The 8799-nt window shown below is 34.4% G+C and overlaps 1 non-coding gene across 1 annotated transcript; it reads left to right on the plus strand.

Moving 5' to 3' along the window:
• The first annotated feature begins 6004 nt into the window (after window positions 1-6004).
• On the plus strand, window positions 6005-6111 carry LOC124887537. The gene has a single exon (XR_007045306.1). It is a non-coding gene; the product is annotated as a small nucleolar RNA R71 (small nucleolar RNA).
• Window positions 6112-8799: the final 2688 nt, after the last annotated feature.

An 8799-nucleotide genomic window follows, 5' to 3' on the forward strand; every position in this document is an offset into this window, starting at 1 on the left:
CACAATCTACTTAGAAAAATGAGAACAATGATATTCTTATTTCACTATTGTGCTTCGGGTACGAAATTATATAAAAAGCCTATGTGGGATCCATTTGCAGAATCGAACATTCAAAACTAACCCAACATCCATCTATGCTCTAGGAATATTTACCTAAAATGGGTGAATTCTGAGCCCTAATGGTTCTTGAATTAGGCCACCAAGGCTTTAGGGATTTTAGAAGAAAAAAAGAATTTAATCCTAAAATAGGTGGAATCTTACCACAAATTCGAAGCAGAAATGCGTAAATAATGTCCACCCAAGCTCCAAAATCACCCACAAATGTTTTCCCCAAGCTTTCCCACTTCTTAAGGCTCCACTATCTTGGGAATGGTTGAAGAATATAGTAAAACTGTCTAACTGGGATATTTATACCCTTCCTAGGTGCAAATGTATCGTGTAATAAAACTTTGGGTCACTTAAGCAATACTTGTGCTCTAGGAAGCCTATCGCTTACATGATATTTGGCTGCCTGTACAAGTGTCGTGTATGCGACAATAGTATTGCATAAATGATACTTTCCATATTACCAAGCCATTCGCTTAAGTGACACACATTATCACTTAGTAATTCTTACAGGGTTTGATTGATTGCTTAACAGATCAACTAGCTCGCTTAAGTGTTGCACTAACACCATCTGAGATACAGAGAAATTTCAAGTCTTATCCAATCCCTCGGGATCCATTTGGAATCCCGTACAAGTAAATAGACTATGCTACCTTATCAATTTTGATGTTTCAAACTCAATGATGCAATCAAAATTTCCATCTGAGGTCATTTTGATGAATAATGGGTCCCATTATTCCACCCAGGAGCATACACAAGTGTATGTGGTCCACTCAAGTAATATAGTGGCCTAAAAGAAAGCCATGTATCAATCCTAGAGGGACTAGTGCTAAGTAATTATCCAGGACTAGGTCAACTCTTAAGATCAAACAAGTGCAAACGTAACCACAAGAGTTTGAGAGTTATAGCTAAATGTAAACTAAAACAATACGGTAAATTAAGGTTCCTAAACAATAAATAGGTAGAAACCTAGGGTTAAGGCACAACAAACAATCATACCAAGCCATGTAACTTTATTTTTTAGGTTATTTATCTTGGTTGTTGGTCTACTAGATCGATATTTTGACTATGTACCTTCTGAACCTCTAGTCAATTATCTAACATAGCCCCACAACTAAATTGTTGAGTGGGGACATGAGAACTAAGTTAAATACATTCATATTTTATCCCATAATTGAACCAAATAAGTAACTTAGTATATTCCTATCTTAAATGCAAATCATAACAATATTCAATTGAAATTGCGATCCTATTCTATTTATCCCATGTTTTACCCTATCATTTATCCTTCCGAGTTCATAATAGAGTTATGCATGTATTATAAGGGTCATAAATACATCAAATTGTGATAAAAAGGATAAATAAACAACGAGCAATTATAAATAACAAAAACTAATTCAATTCATTACGAAAGTAATCATGTTCTTGGCCTTAACCCTGGAAAAGGCCATTTAGCCGCTCATCGACATACACGTAATCATAATAGATGAATCCATGTTATAATACATAAAAAAGATAAAGTAAAGTAATAAAAACCTATTTTCATCCTCCTTGATAATGTCTCCAATCTTTAAGGTCATCCAAGATGTGTACAACAATAATTAAGTGTCCTATTTATACTAGGACCACTATTGTCGTTTTTAACATAGGGTCGTACCACGCCCTCATCGCATGGCCTGGGGTCCGTGGAATAACACTATTGTTCCTAGTTACTGTAAATTTCTATATAAAATGCATCCAAGGGAATTCCACAACCTTATCACTGTGCATAGGGTCCATAGCGCGCCACTAAGTCCTAAAATTCCAGATTTGTTCAATGCTTGTCCCATGCGTTTGTCCATTCATTCAAAGCTTTGTGGTGGTGTTTTATCTTGATTAACAGATTTTAAATTAAATATATATAATATTGATAAACTCAAAAAACTTCCTAAAACATTAAACACCATATTTTGGAGTTCAAAACACCATAGAATCAAACACAATGAACTCAAATTGAACATAGCTCAAGCTAAGAGTACTAGTTTTTGCTTTTGATCTTTAACTTATTGTTTTGACTCAAAAATCATTCTGAACACATATTAAACACTATAAACACATAAATAAGTACTTATATTCTCATTTATATCATTTTCCACTCACTAAGCACACATGAAGTCCTCAAAACAAGGATAACCAAGCATAGAAAATACACTTAGGTGCATAAATCCACCTAAGATCACCACCCCACACTTAAAGTCTTGTTTGTCCTACAACAATTCTTAATTCCAAGCATCATAAAAAAGACTCCAACATTACTACTATAGGCATAACACTCAATTTATCACTACAATGACTACATAGATAACAAGGTTCACACATGCACATAATATTATATATAATGGAGATCTCAATAGGATTACTTTAAAACTTACTAACCTTAAGAATTGACTCACCCAGTTTTCAAAATCATGCATATTACTCCATCAAACGGTTATATAAATTACCTATCTATCACCAAACATGTTCCCTAACCATAAGAGAGTTACACTTAATCAGCCACATCGATGCAATTATCACAAGAATGGGTATAAGAATCAAATTACGCTCTTTCTGAAAAACATATCACAGGTTACATAAGATGAACCATAGGCTTGCCCTTAATGTAATACTCCACTAATACCAGAATTTTAAAACTTAAGATAAAATAGGTTTTAAGGGTTGTAACATAGGCTAAGGAATAGGTACAAACTATTTTGGCTAGGAATAGTGACTATCTTCCCTAATCTCTTTAATATATCAAATTATACTCTAAGATTTCTTTATTAACAACCAATTTCCACCACATCCATCTACACATATTTGATTTTTTTCCCTATCTCATTAAACTCATTCAGAAATACACTATAGAAAGTATGCTCTATCACACATGCTTAGATTTTTACACATTTTTCTTTCTTTTCATTAGACAACTCCCCATTACAACTTATCACTCTTTCAACACCCATAGATACTATCTTGGGGCTTCACTTTTGCCTTTTCCCTTCTTATTTTTCTTAATCCTAAACCTCACTATTATTTAACTAAAATACTTAGGAGATTTGGATCAAATTAAGGTAAAATTAAAGAAAGGGAATAGGCTACAGATAATGCTATTAGAGAAAAGGTCAAAGGCTTAACGGAGCTAACTACGATTATGCACAAGGTGTAGATAAAAGAGGGTATGACACATGGCTATCAAAGAAATGACTATATTATCCCTAAACCCACGCTCTTTATTATGCTTTGCACACATAGCAGGAAAGTTCTAGACATCACATACAACAAGGAATATACAAAGAACCCCACAAAACATGTGGCACATGCTCAAATCAAGTAGGATCATTATTGATTCTCAAACAAGAAATTACATGAATTCAATATTAAGAGAATGACATTCAAGAGTCATAATAATGAGCCTAAGAGTCTTAAAGGTAGTAATTCACTATAACACATGCTTTCACATTTAAAACCACTTGTATTATTCAATCATACATAGCACCAACAAAAGCATCTCACTTAGCTAACACAAAAATTCTAAAATTTATTCCTAAAAAAGAGGGACACAACATTGAAAGGATACCCTTATGGGAAAAAAACAAAAAGAACAACCATGGGATGGATGTAGTGCGCACCTACTATGATGCCCTAATTAAATTAATACAAAAAAAAAAACAAAATCTTTTTGAAATTTTTAAAGTTTTTCAAATCTAACCCAAACACTAAGAAGACAACTAAAAACTAAGACCCTACAACATCACTTTACCCAAAACAAAGAGAATTTCCCTACCCCACATGTAAAAACTTACTTTGTCCCTAAGTAAACTCAAAAGAAAGGATAGAAATACTCCTTGAGGCCTCTAGGCTTAGATAGCAGTATCTTTTATCATCAAGAGGGTTTGGGGACACCATATTTATTGTCTACCATATTCTTAGCTTAAGTATCTAGTATTTAGACTTTTTATTAACCTACGACTTAACAAAGACAAAAACTACATAAATTAAAAACTAAAAATATGAAAAATAAAATACCTAACTTTACATGGGTTTCCTCTGAAGTAGCACCTGATTTAGTGTCGCGGAATGACCTATATTACTATAATTCAACCATATTTCTTTATCTTCTTTCTCCTACTCAGAGGCTATTTTCTCACTCATTTCTGACCTCTTGAGTGTGTAATCTCGAGGTCATCATTATTCTTAATAACATCCTCTTTAAGATCATTACTCATTATTACTTTGGGCATAGGTGGTGTCTTAGGCAACTCAATGAGATAGTCCAATGACGTATTTGGTAGTGTCTCCACTACTATACACTTATCCACTTACATCACAGGTATCATACATAAGTCTTCATAATGGGAAGGTAGATTAGTGATTTGAAGGTTTAAAAACAACCTCTTTGTCATACAATCTTCTTTTGAGAGTTCCCTCTCTTATATCTTTCAGTGTTTTTACTATTGCTAAGAATGGACATCCCAAAATAATTGGAACCCTGTCATCTGCATCATAATCTATGACAATAAAGTCATCAGGGATAATAAACGTACCAACCTTAGTTAGCATGCCCTCAATAAGTCTTCGAGATGGACTCGGGTTCTGTTTACCATCTGAAGCACCACAAAACATTGTCTCAACTTCCCTCAACCCTATAGTGTTGAATACTAATAGGGGAATCAAGCGTATATTTTCCCCCAAATCACTCATATCATGGACCACATCATTGTCACCAATTTGTATGGGGAGGATAAAAATTCCTAGGTCCTTAAGCTTCTTGGGCTTCTTCTTCATCACCACAGAGTTGAACTTTATAGTGAATACTACTATCTGAATGTCCTATAGCTTAATATTATTAGTGACCACATCCTTCAAGTTCTTAGCATACTTAGGCATACCCTGCAAAACATCCAAAAGAGAGAAGTTAATGTGAATTTATTTAAATATGTTAAAGAACTTCCTGAAACAAGCATCCTCCTTAGCCTTTTTGAACTGTTAAGGGAATAATGATTATGTTCTTTCAGTAACTTGCTCAGTAGCCCTTGCTTATGTCTACTCAGACTTTCCTGAATTTTTAGCATCTTTACTTCAACCTATTGAAGAATCAACTTTATCTGTACTTTCATATTTTTCTTCGAAAGCTTGTCACTAATCTCTTTACCACTCCTTAAGGTAATTGCCATAACTTATTTTGGATTCTTCGTATCACTTGAAAATCTACCTTATGGCCTTGTATTTTGTGTTTGAGCTAATTGTCTCAACTATTTCTCTAACTTTTGTTGTACCACTTGCTGAATTTTATTTCAGTAGCCATCTCTTCTTTTTTTGCTAGGATCTTTTTCAATGTTTTCTCAATATTACTGGCATATGTATTCCGTTGATACTGGAACTACTGGTTCTGATTCTTTTCACATGCATAAATAGGCTGAGTCTTCCACTTTTGGTTGTAGGCACTTGTATAAGTTGTCTTATGTTTGTTTCCCACAAAGTTCATGGATTTAGGATTTGCACCACGTAAGTCTGCAGAGTGGACACTATTGCTAGCAATATGACACCAACCTGGGGTTTGGTGCACTGTATTTACTTGAGTCGTAGATTGGTTCATACTTAATTTGCTGAATTGATTCATCATTTGATTCTACATAGCTGACAATAGGGAGGCTAAGGCTGTGATACTATCAACTTCAATCATACCTACAACTTTTTCACCGACCTTCTAAATATCTCACTATGCTAGTCAGGATTCCCTTGAGTAATGCATTTTAATAAGGTATAGATCTTATCATATGTCTTTTCCAGAGCCTGACCACTTGCAACTTAATCTAGAAAAATTTTTATATTATGGTCAAGAGCTTCAACAAAGGTGTGATCCAATACCTTGTTGGACTATTGATGATGTGGACAATTCCAAAAAAGATATTTGAACCTCTCCCAAGCATGAAAAAAATTCTCATCTGGATTTTTCTTAAAACTCAAAATCTCACTATATAGTCTTGTAGTTTTGCCGGATAAAAAATATGGATGAGGATTTTTTGGGCTTAATCATCCCATGTAGTGATTGACCCTATTGTCTATGCATTCAACCACTTCTTTTCTTCCCCAAATGGTGAGAATAGGAAGATTTTTAACCTCACATAATCAGTAGATACCCCCATGGGTATGAATGTGTCACTAATCTCCAGAAAATTCTCCAAGTAAACATGTGGGTCCTCATGTGATAAGCCGATGAATTGTTCATTGATGAGTGGTGATTTTACCACTTATTTGTAACAAACATTATGCAAACTTCCATGTTTTATATTTGAAAATGAGACATAAACATGGTTTAAATGCACTAATATCCATATTTTGCAGGTATATAGTTGAGAAGGTTAAATAATATAGATTGGAGCTTAAAAAAGAATCAAATAGAAGGAAATAGAGTGCAACTAGACACCTAAAGCAGTTCAGCCTCAGTTATAGTGATCGCGTTCCTCATACCGTGGTCGTAGTCAGTCAAGAGAGTTAGGATAATAGGATCGTAGATCAAAACCACGGTTGCGGTCAAACCTGTGCAATCATAGTTTAACGAGAATATGACCCAGGGCAGTTTTGTAAGATTACATAGACGAATCCAAAACCATATTTAGGAAAAAACCTTGTATTCATAGGGTATTGGTTACCTCATAGATATTTTTGAATTGAAAGCAATAAACCCTAATTGGGAAAGTGTGTAACTAATTATGGAGACTTAATTTCTTAATATTTTGTAAAGAATGAATGCTTTAGATAATCCTCAGGGTATATCTCTCTTTACATTCTTCATGAGTAGCTAAGTAATTACTCTTGGGTTTTGGTTGAACTAAAGTTTAATTGTGTTTAGGTGTTGTTGTGTTTGCATGATTCTTAATTTTTGAGCATCAATTTTACTATTGCTTGAAATTATGAGTTGGAATTTGTAGGTTAAAACCCCAAATCTCCAAATGGGTTTGATGGGTGAAAAACCCAAACTCTAAAAACCCTTCATCATCCTCAAAAGTGGAATGAAGGTGAACTTGAGGTAACCTATCACATCCTTGAAAGTGGGTTATAGGGTACAATTGAGCCTATGGTTTACAACCTTTTGCTCTCTTAGAAATAAGTGTATTTGGAGCATAAATCATGTCAAGAGAATAATACTAGAAATAGTTATGCTTGATTGAGGTTTTAAGTGATTACGAATTGAACACTTGTTAATTTCTCAAAAGACCCAATGGATGAAATCATTGTGGTTTTATTGAAAGATAGACCACAATGATGTTCGACATAGCCTATCCTTTAGTTAATAACTAAGTTTCATGATAAACCATCATCAAACCACATTCTTTACCTTTAGTTATATATAATCCCAAGATCTCTTCAATTCTTGATTTTAAATCAAAAGTGTTACAATTGTGCATTGTTAGTTGAATATCAGTGCAAACCATTCCCCCCTTTTATTTTACATGTCGTGTTTGTTATCATTCTGGGTAACCTTGTAGTAATTAGAGAACCTATAAGAATTGAAATTTATAATTCACTCCTTGTATATTTGACCCCAACTCTAGTTGGGTTATTGACAATGACTACCTCACCCCTTGAACATAGAAGTGAGTTGAGCGTTATCAAAATGGCACCGCTGCATGGGAGTAGAATATAGATTTTGCTTGTGCGGTGTGATTTTTACTTGGGAATACCTGGGGTGGTATAATCTAATTTATTTGTTGTTTTAATTTTGTTTTTAGGTGATCGAAGTATTAACGGAACAATGAGTGATAATCCAAGCAGCATAGGCCCATTTGATGGTCCCTAGATGAACATGGCCAACTAAATAAAGTGGGATAAATAAGTGCAATCCGTATCCCACCAACTAATGGGAATGGAGTCTTCTACGTGACGAATCATGCTTCACATGTTGCAAATGAAAGGATTGTACAAGGGCCAAGTCTTTGAGGACCCAAATGTCTATTTTAATAATTTTGTAGAAGTGTGTGCGCCATTAAATATAGCACACATCACTCACTTATCCATTCGGCTTTGCCTCTTCCCATTCCCAACTTTCCCAAACTATGATGTCTCACTTGCCTTTATCAAACAATTACAGACCCAAGTCAGGAAAATATCCATGCAACTAAATGCTAGGCCTAGAGGTGGACACTTAGTGACACAGTTTCTAATTAATAAAATGATGCACAAGTTCTAGAAATTATTATAAGGAGAGAAAATACACATGATAAACCCTCTAAAGGAGGCTTAAGTAAGAAAATGCCCAAAGCTAAAGCAAATGAGGTGCTACCTCAAATTCAAGAAGAAAATTATAGGAAGGAAACCAATGAAATGATAAATAAGTGGTTGAAATTAAAAATCCACAAAGTAAAGCAAGACCTATAATCCTAGTCCTTCACTCATTCCCTCAATGATTGCATACAATCCTATTGCTCAAAGAAATCCAAGATATCCCAGGATACACTAAGTAAATGAAAAATTTGATGTCCAAACAGAAGCTTGTTGAAGGTGACACCATTAAGGTCACTCATGGGTGTAGTGCTATCATGGATAATAAGGTTACGAAAAAGAAAGATGACCCCGAGGCATTTACTATTCCTTGTACAATTGGGATGCATAAGTTTGTAAACTCTCTATGTGACCTTGCTGCAAGCATCAACTTAATGCCTTTTATCATCA

The sequence above is a fragment of the Capsicum annuum genome, chromosome 9 (genome assembly GCF_002878395.1).
Source record: "Capsicum annuum cultivar UCD-10X-F1 chromosome 9, UCD10Xv1.1, whole genome shotgun sequence".
Lineage (NCBI taxonomy): Eukaryota > Viridiplantae > Streptophyta > Magnoliopsida > Solanales > Solanaceae > Capsicum > Capsicum annuum.